Consider the following 9829-nt stretch of genomic DNA (forward strand, 5'->3'; position numbering starts at 1 on the left):
TGGGGTGCTGAAACTGAATATCGCACTGGCGCAATCGGCTCCTTCTGGGCCGGGACTTCTGGTGCCCAACCAAGCTTGGCACCCCAAATGGGGCACCACCGAATTTCTAGGCCATAGTTCTGTAGTACTACCAGCTGAGGTGACTGTAAGAACTGCAAGGGTCAGCAGAAAAATGACTAGAGATAATTAGCTTACATCAGCAGAAAACCTTAAAGGCAATACCAATGGGAAAGGTTATAAAAATTGAACTCTCAAATGGGATAATAGACTCGCTTAAAGGGGCAAAATGATTAGAGTCATAGAGTCATAGGCCTAGAAATTCAGTTGCCTTAGCGCCGCTTTTGAGGCGCTAGAGGGACTAGCGCCAGAGTTATGGCCAGTTTAAAAATTCCCTGGGGCCCTAAATCGGCGTTGCACCGGTAGCGCTGCGCCGGCACCGATGACGTCATCGGTGTGCGCAGCATCCCGGTTGCCATGCCGACGGGCCCTAGCGCCGAAATTCAGTTGCGGCCGCCTCGCCCGTGGCAGCCGCAACTAAGACTCTGGCAACAGAGTCTTGCATGAGTTTGCGCCGGCGCATTAAAGGCCCCACGGCGGCCGGCCGCTTTCCCGCCGGCCGCCTGCCCGCAGCTCCCTCCCCGGACTTCTCCCCCCCACCCCCCGGAACAGATGCAAGCCCGGCACTTGTCCGAGGTGCCGGGCTCATTTTTAGACAGATTTGCGCGGGCCGCGGCCGGGTGCAGGCAGCTCCTCCTTAACGGAAGGAGGAGGCCTGCACTTCCCGAGCCTGCCGCACCGCATCGGGTGCCGCAGCGCCGGAATTGCGGCGCGAAACGGCAGTTAGCGCCGATTTACCGCCGCAAAGACCCTTCAGTAGCGCCGGCAGCCGTTTGGGCGCGGCCCTGCTGAATTTTTGGCGCGCGCAGGGGGACTTAGCGCCGGCACTAACTTCCGGCGCTAAAGCCCTGGCTAAGCCAAAACCCAATTTCTAGGCCATAGAGTTTTACAGCACAGAAAGAGGCCCTTCGGCCCATCGTGTCTGCGCCGCCCATCCATCCCTGTCCAGTCTAATCCCATTTTCCAGCATTTGGTCCATAGCCCTGTATGCAATGGCATTTCAAGTGCTCATCCAAATGCTTCTTGAATGTTGTGAGGGTTCCTGCCTCTACCACCCTTTTAGGCATTGAGTTCCACATTCCAACCACCCTCTGGGTGAAAAAGTTCCTCCTCAAATCCCCTCTAAATCTCCTGCCCCTTACCCTGAATCTATGCCCCCTTGTTATTGACCCCCCTACTAAGGGGAAAAGTTCCTCTTTGTCTACCCTATCTATGCCCCTCATCATTTTGTACACCTCAATCAGGTCCCCCCTCAGCCTTCTTTGCTCCAAGGAAAACAACCCCAGCCTGTTTAGTCTTTCTTCATAGCTGAGGCGCTCCATCCCAGGTAACATCCTGGTGAATCTTCTCTGCACCCTCTCCAAAGCAATCACATCCTTCCTATAGTGAGGCGACCAGAACTGCACACAGTACTCCAGCTGTGGCCTCACCAGCGTTTTGTACAGCTCCATCATAACCTCCCTGCTCTTATATTCTATGCCTCGGCTAATGAAGGCAAGTATCCCATATGCCTTTTTAACCACCTTATCTACCTGTTCCGCTGCCTTCAGAGATCTATGTACATGTACACCAAGGTCCCTCTGACCCTCTGTACTTCCTAGGGTCCTACCACTCATTGTGTATTCCCTTGCCTTATTTGTCCGTCCAAAATGCATCACCTCGCACTTTTCAGGGTTAAATTCCATTTGCCACTTTTGCGCCCAACTGACCAACCCGTCTATATCGTCCTGTAGCCTGAGGCTTTCCTCCTTGCAATTTACCACCCCACCAATTTTCGTGTCATCTGCAAACTTACTGATCATCCCTTTTACATTCTCATCCAAATCATTTATGTAGATCACAAACAACAAGGGACCCAGCACCGATCCCTGAGGTACCCCACTGGACACAGGCTTCCAGTCACAAAAGCAACCTTCGACCATCACCCTCTGCCTCCTGCCACTCAGCCAGTTTAGGATCCAACGCGCCAAGGCACCCTGGATCCCATGGGCTCTTACCTTCTTGACCAGTCTCCTATGCGGGACTTTGTCAAAAGCTTTACTGAAGTCCATGTAAACCACATCCACAGCAGTTCCCTCATCCACACACCTAGTCACCCCCTCGAAAAATTCAATCAGATTTGTCAGACATGATTTACCCTTGACAAAGCCATGCTGACTATCCCCGATTAATCCTTGCCTCTCCAAGTGGAGACTAATTTTGTCCCTCAGAATTTTTTCCAATCATTTCCCTACCACAGATGTTAGGCTCACTGGCCTGTAATTCCCTGGTTTATCCCTGCTACCCTTCTTGTATAATGGTACTACATTAGCTGTTCTCCAGTCCTCTGGTACATCCCCTGTGGCCAGAGAGGTTCTGAAAATTTGTGTCAGAGCCCCTGCAATCTCCTCCTTTGCCTCCCACAGCAGCCTGGGATACATCTCGTCCGGGCCTGGGGATTTATCCACTTTTTGGCCTGCTAAAACCGCTAGCACCTCCTCCCTCTCGATGCTAATATGTTCAAGTATGTCACAGTCCCCTTGCCCGATTTCTATGTCTGCATCGTCTTTCTCCATAGTGAACACAGATGCAAAAAATTCATTTAAAACCCCGCCTACATCATCTGGCTCTACACACAGATTGCCACTTTGGTCCCTAATGGGCCCTACCCTTTCCCTGGTTATCCTCTTGCCCTTAATATACTTATGAAACATCTTAGGATTTTCCTTCATTTTGCTCGCCAGTGTTATTTCATGGCCCCTCCTCGCCCTCCTAATTTCTTTTTTAAGTATGCCCCTGCACTTTTTATACTCCTCTAGGGCTTCTTCCGTCTTTAGTCTTTTGTAACTGCCAAAAGCCCCCCTTTTATTTCTAATGTATTTTTGTATCTCCCTTGTCATCCAAGGTTCCCTTTGCTTGTTGGTCCCACCCTTGACCTTTACAGGAACTTGTTGGCGCTGTACTCTCTCTATTTCCCTTCTGAAAGTCTCCCACTGTTTTGATGTGGATTTTCCTATAAGTAGCTGCTCCCAGTCCACTTTGGCCAGATCCTGCCTTATCATATTAAAATCGGCCTTCCCCCAATTTAGAACCCTTATTTCCGGGCCGTCTTTGTCTTTTTCCATGACCACCTTAAATTTCACCGAATTATGGTCACTATCGCCAAAATGCTCTCCTACTGATACTTCCACCACTTGCCCGGCTACATTCCCCAGAATTAGGTCCAGTACCGCCCCCTCTCTTGTAGGACTTTCTACATGTTGGCTCAAAAAGCTCTCCTGGATGCACTTTAAGAATTCTGCACCCTCTAAGCCTTTCACACTCTGACTATCCCAATTTATATTGGGGAAGTTGAAATCCCCCACTATTATTACCCTATTATTTTCACACTTCTCTGAGATTTGCCTACATATCTGTTCCTCTATCTCCCCCTGACTGTTTGGGGGCCTATAGTACACTCCCAGCAAAGTGATTGCCCCCTTTTTGTTTTTAAGTTCTACCCATAGGGCCTCATTTGAGGAACCCGCTAATATATCATCCCTCCTTACAGCAGTAATTGACTCCTTAATTAACATTGCAACACCCCCTCCCCTTTTACACCCCCCTCTGTCTCGCCTGAAGATTCTATACCCCGGAATATTGAGCTGCCAGTCCTGACCCTCCCTCAACCATGTCTCCGTGATGGCAACAATATCGTACTCCCATGTGTTCAACAACAACTTCAGTTCATCCACCTTATTTGCAAGACTCCTTGCATTAAAATAAATGCCTTCCAGCCTTGCCATATTCCCTTTTGCCTTCACATATTAGCTCTGTAAGTCTACAACTCTTTGTACCTCGGGGATTAAGGTACTGTATTTGATTTTGGTGGATATCCTGAATAAACTAAGAACTGTAAAACTGAAGCAAAGTTAAGATTTGAGAGTAGGTTCTCTGCTAATAGAATTGTAAAGCTTTCTCTTTTTGGAACTGTTAATGTTGCGATTGACTCACCAATTGTAAATTATATGTCGGTACTTTAATAAATCTATATATTTTTAGAATTGTCTCACATAATACTTCTGTATCAAACTCGCGAACTCAATCTCTGTACATTCTTTGTTGAGGAGTTGCAGAATTCTGGGGGAGTTTTCCGGACCCTCATAATATCCGGAATGTTGCAGTCCAGCCAAACTTATTAAAAGTGCTATCTGGAGGATGGTGACTTTTTCAGGTTGTTCCTTTCCTTTAGGGAGAGATAGCCCTGACCTTTAGACCCAATTAAGCGACTTTAGGATTCCTCTACCTCAAACTTTAGTTGAAAGTGAACATCTGAGGAATACACCTGATCCGGGGTAGCCCTAAAGGCGCTAGGACTAGTAATTATCCTTTTACTCACTCGTGCACTGACCATGACTCACTTATGACCATTGCCATTGAGTAACAAACCTGCTCCTGCCTTTTGCCAGCCTGCTCTCGCTCTTTTGATATAAATAAATCATAGGTCAGATTTTCTGCTGTGGTTCTCCTGGCACACATCAGGGACATGTTTGGAAATTTCAGACCACCGCCCCCCCCCCCCCCCCCACCACTGCCTCAGCCTGTGATTTTATGGATGCCAAATCATGTGCTGGGGACCACCCAATTTCCTGATATGTATGCTAGGGGCACTACAGTGGAATATCTCCCCATATATCACCTGGCTGATCATAGCACACACACACACACATATGGGTGTACACCTGGATTTGTGAAAGCTTGGGTTAACATTTCTGGGGCCATGCTGCCAATTCTCTCCCTTCCACCTGTAAATAACGTAGTGCCTACCAACAGTGGGCCAATGTCCCTGACCTTGCAATATGGGGCAGGGCCAAAATCGATGGAGCTGGTGGGAGCTTTCCCTGGCCCCAGATCTGCCCTCAAAGGCCTCTCTCAGAAATCGGATCTCCTTGTGTGAGTGATACTCAAAAGATAATAATTTTGACATTGAGCGATAATGGAAATGAAAATCTGATGATTTGATATCGCTTGCTTTACACTATCGCCTAAAGTCAAAATTAACCCTTATTCATATGTAGATCTCTCACAGCTAAATCTATCTTACATTGTTGCTACCTACTAGATTGTGATTGTTTTGTTTGTGCTGATATGGTGTGATTTGAGGCAGTTATGCTAATCGTTTGGTATTCAAGCTTTTCTATAACTTTATACTAAGAAGCTCGTATAATGTTATATTTCTGTTATACAGACAGTTTAATACAAGCATGACTGGTGCAATCGTCTTAGTGGTGCTTGAGTTATTCTTCCTGTTCATAGTGCTGGCATGATAAAGGGTGTGGTGACAGAGGGTGATAGCTATTTAGGTGTGTAGCAATTTATACAGGGAGTTTAATTTAGCAGTATCTTATGTATACAGGGCAACTGACTTTTCATTCAGAAGAAAATCAAATTGTAGCATGGGAGACTGCCAAAATAAAATAAACAAAAATAAATTTAAAGAAGTATATTTTAGTTGGCTAGCCTTACTGTGGTTAGCAGAAAGAAAAACAAGTGGTATGAAATGGAGTGGGACTTGAACCCACAACCTTTTTACTCAGGCAAGAGTGCTACCACTGAGCCAAGGCTGACTCAAGTACTCAGTCTGTCTGATGGGTTTCTGGGTTTAACAATTACGTCCCTGGTAAGAGATGGTAACTGTGCCCATCAAGCAGGAGATTGATATTTAAGACAGCTTGCTAATCAGTTAAAACATTTTTATCACTATTTGGCTGGGTTATTTTTAAAATTTCCTATACTGCTCTTCTCCAGCATGGCTATAGTTTCCATAGGGGAACGGTAGTATAGTGGTTATGTTACTGGACTAGTAATCCTAAAAGCCTGTACTCAAGATCTGGAAACATGAAGTTTAACTCTCATCATAGCTGTTGGGGAATTTAAAATCAGTTAATTAAATAAATCTGGAATAAAAAGCTAGTATCAGCAACAGCAACCATGAAACAACCTGATTGTTGTAAAAACCCATCTGGTTCACTAATGTCCTTTAGGGAAAAAAATCTGCTGTCCTTATCTGGTCTGGACTATATGTGACTCCAGACCCACAGCAATGCAGTTGACTCTCAACTGCCCTCTGACATGGCACTGAGTTGTACTATAACAGTTCAAGGAGGTGGTTTACCACCACCTTCACAAGGGCAATTAGGGATGGACAATAAATGCTGGCCTTGCCAGCAACACCTACATCCCATGAACACATAAAAACATTTTTGAGGACCATACCCCAATATCCTGTGGTATTTATTGAACCTCTTTATAATATTAACATTATAAGATGGAGCTCTTGGGAGGAAATTTAAAATGGGTTAGCTGGTTGAAACCCAAATGGGACCGAGAAAGAAAATAACAGATTCATTAACAATGCCATAAATATATCTGAATTCTAGCACATCTGGGAAATTAGTTCTGATCACTTTTTTTGTGAAATAATAAACATGTTTGACTTTTACAAGTTTGCTAGAAATAGCAAACATAGGAAATCTTCCATTAAAGTTCACAGCACTAAAGGAGGCCATTCGGCCCATTGCTCCTGTGCCGGCTCTTTGCTGGAGCAGTCCAAAATGAATCCCACTGCCCTGCTCTCACCCCAAAGCTAGTGCGAGCAAGCACTGAGTGCGAGGTCAGCAGAGAGTGCTGTGAGTTTGGGTAAGTGTGAGAGTTCTTTAATTGTTATTTCTCTTTAAATCATTCTTGATAAGATTACTTAAGCAGTTTAAGTAAAGGGGAAAAGTTAAGTATTTGGGATTCTGTTGGTTTAAGAAGAGTAAAACAAGGTTACACTGCAGTAGGAGTAAATTGGCACAGCAGGCAGTGAAAACCAGTTTTCTAACCAATCAGCAGGGGTGACTCATTTGGCTGTAAACAAACAAACAGTATAAAAAGAGCATTGCTAGTGCGAGCAAGCACTGAGTGCGAGGTCATCAAAGAGTGCTGTGAGTTTGGGTAAGTGTGAGTTAGGGTAAGTGGGGTGTTAGGTGCTCTTTTCAAACTTTAACTCTGTGGGTTGCAGTTAATAAGGCCTTTCTGGTGCAGAGTGACTGTTGGTGAACCATTTAACTGGTGTAATTAGAGGGATTGATTTAATTTAAATCCAATTAATTAAAGGGGATATTAGCATATATAATCGGGCAGAGGGTGTCCATAACTAACAATAAAAAATTTAATTAATTACATAGAATGGAGCAGGTGATGTGTTACTGTTGCAAGATGTGGGAGCCGATGAACCCCATTGAGGCTCACGGTGATTATGTCTGTGACAAGTGTCTGCTGCTACAGGAACTCCAGCTCCATGTTGATGAGCTGGAGTCTGAGCTTCAGACACTGCGACACATCAGGGAGGGGGAGAAGTTCCTGGACTCTGTGTTTCAGGAGATGGTCACACCTACGAAGTTAATTAATTCAGATGTAGCCCATGGTCAGGGACAGGACGGTGTGACTACGAGTGAGGCAGGTATGGGGATCCAGGAGGTAGTGTTGGAGGAGCCGCAGCCTTGCTTTTGTCCAACAGGTTTGAGGTTCTTACTCCCTGTGGGGACAGGAGCAGGGACTGCAGGGAGGATGAGCAACCTGGCCACAGCACCGTGGAACAGGGGGCCATTCAAGAGGGGGGAGTAAATAGAAATGTTGTAGTGGTAGGGGTTAGTATTATTAGGGGGATAGATAGAGTTCTCTGCAGCCGAGAGCGAGAGTCCCGTAGGCTGTGTTGCCTACCCGGTGCCAGGGTTAAGGACATCTCCTCTGGGCTGGAAAGAAACTTGCAGTGGGAGGGGGTGGATCCAGTTGTCGTGGTCCATGTTGGTACAAACAACGTAGATAGGACTAGGAAGCCGGTTCTGTTAAAGGAGTATGAGCAGCTAGGGGTCAAATTAAAAGACAGAACCTCAAGGGTAATAATCTCTGGATTATTACCTGAGCCACGAGCGAATTTGGCTAGGACAAATAAAATTAGAGAGTTAAATGCGTGGCCCAAAGACTGGTGTGGGAGAAATGGGTTTTGCTTCCTGGGACACTGGCGCCAGTACTGGGGCAGGAGGGAGCTGTTCCGTTGGGATGGGCTTCACTTGGCCAGTGCTGGGGCTAGAGTCCTGGCGGATCATATAACTAGGGCTGTAGAGAGGGCTTTAAACTCACTAGTTGGGGGGAGGTTCCTAGAGAGCAAATAATAAAAATGACAACAGAGAAGGTCATAGACTTAGGTAGCAGTGGGGAAATTAAAAACCAGAGCGTGTCAGGAAGGGGCAGAAGGTATGGAGTAAAAGGTAAAGTAATAAAAAGGACAAAAGCAGGAACTAAGTGTCACAAAACATATTTGAAAGTTCTCTATCTGAATGCACGTAGCATTCGTAACAAAATAGACGAGTTAATGGCACAAATAACTACACATGGGTATGATCTTGTGGCCATTACAGAAACATGGCTGCAGGGTGACAATGCCTGGGAATTAAACATATCAGGTTATTTAACGATCAGGAAGGACAGGCAGGAAGGAAGGGGAGGTGGGGTGGCTATGTTAATAAAGGAAGGAATCACTGTAATACAGAGAAATGATATTGGGTCAAAAGATCAGGATAATGAAACAGTTTGGGTGGAGATAAGGAATAATAAGGGGAAAAAAACACTAGTGGGCGTAGTCTACAGGCCTCCGAACAGTTGCAACTCTGTTGGACGGAGTATCAATCAGGAAATAGTTGAGGCTTGTAATAAGGGAACATCTATAATTATGGGGGATTTTAACTATCATATTAATTGGACAAATCAAATTGGGCAGGGCTGCCTCGAGGATGAGTTCATTGAGTGTATTAGGGATGGGTTTCTTGAGCAGTATGTAACTGAACCGACCAGGGGGCAAGCAACCTTAGATCTGGTCCTGTGTAACGAGACAGGATTAATTTAAAATGTCCTAGTAAAGGATCCCCTTGGAATGAGTGACCATAACATGGTTTAATTCCATATTCAATTAGAGGGTGAGAAGGTTGGATCTCAAACAAGCGTGCTAAGCTTGAATAAAGGAGACTATGAAGGTATGAGAGCGGAATTGAGTAGAGTGGATTGGGAAAATAGATTAAAGGGTAAGACGATACATGATCAATGGTGTACATTTAAGGAGTTATTTTGCAACTTCCAAAAAATATATATTCCACTGAGAAGAAAAGGGTGTAAAAGAAAAGACAGCCATCCGTGGCTAAGTAAAGAAATTAAGGATAGTATTCGACTAAAAACAAGGGCATATAAGGTAGCCAAATCTAGTGGGAGGATAGAGGATTGGGAAAACTTTAAAAGACAGCAAAAAATAACAAAAAGATTAATTAAGAAAGGGAAGATAGATTATGAAAGTAAATTAGCAAAAAATATAAAAACAGATAGTAAGAGTTTTTATAGTTATACAAAAAGAAAAAGGGTGGCTAAAGTAAATGTTGGTCCCTTAGAGGATGAGACCGGGAAATTAATGGTGGGAAATATGGAGATGGCAAAAACACTGAATGAATATTTTGTATCAGTCTTTACAGTAGAGGACACTAAGAATATCCCAACACTGGACAAACAGGGGGCTATAGCGGGGGAGGAGCTAAGCACGATCAAAATCACTAAGGAAGTGGTACTCGGTAAAATAATGGGATTCAAGGCGGATAAATCACCTGGACCGGATGGCTTACATCCTAGGGTCTTGAGTGAAGTGGCGGTAGGGATTGTGGATGCATTG

This window comes from Somniosus microcephalus, chromosome 2, assembly GCF_052327205.1.
Source record: "Somniosus microcephalus isolate GS21.2 chromosome 2, FLI_Smic_1.0, whole genome shotgun sequence".
Lineage (NCBI taxonomy): Eukaryota > Metazoa > Chordata > Chondrichthyes > Squaliformes > Somniosidae > Somniosus > Somniosus microcephalus.